The sequence below is a fragment of the Nematolebias whitei genome, chromosome 13 (genome assembly GCF_014905685.2).
Source record: "Nematolebias whitei isolate Nwh7 chromosome 13, NemWhi1, whole genome shotgun sequence".
Classification (NCBI taxonomy): domain Eukaryota; kingdom Metazoa; phylum Chordata; class Actinopteri; order Cyprinodontiformes; family Rivulidae; genus Nematolebias; species Nematolebias whitei.
Window position 1 is genome coordinate 5,520,944 of NC_056510.1, and position 250 is coordinate 5,521,193.

Genomic DNA, 250 nt, shown 5'->3' on the forward strand with positions numbered 1-250 from the left:
ACTTTACGTTTATAAAAGACCAGAAACTTTACGTTTATAAAAGACCAGAGACTTTACGTTTATAAAAAATCAGAAACTTTACGTTTATAAAAGACCAGAAACTTTACGTTTATAAAAGACCAGAAACTTTACATTTATAAAAGACCAGAATCTTTACGTTTATAAAAGACCAGAATCTTTACGTTTATAAAAGACCAGAATCTTTACGTTTATAAAAGACCAGAATCTTTACGTTTATAAAAGACCAGAA

At 27.2% G+C, this 250-nt stretch overlaps 1 protein-coding gene across 1 annotated transcript in view; it reads right to left on the reverse strand.

Annotated features, from left to right (window-relative positions):
- The window catches only part of LOC119419784, a 12,156-nt gene that overhangs the window by 2,503 nt on the left and 9,403 nt on the right, over window positions 1-250 (reverse strand). The window lies entirely within an intron of this gene.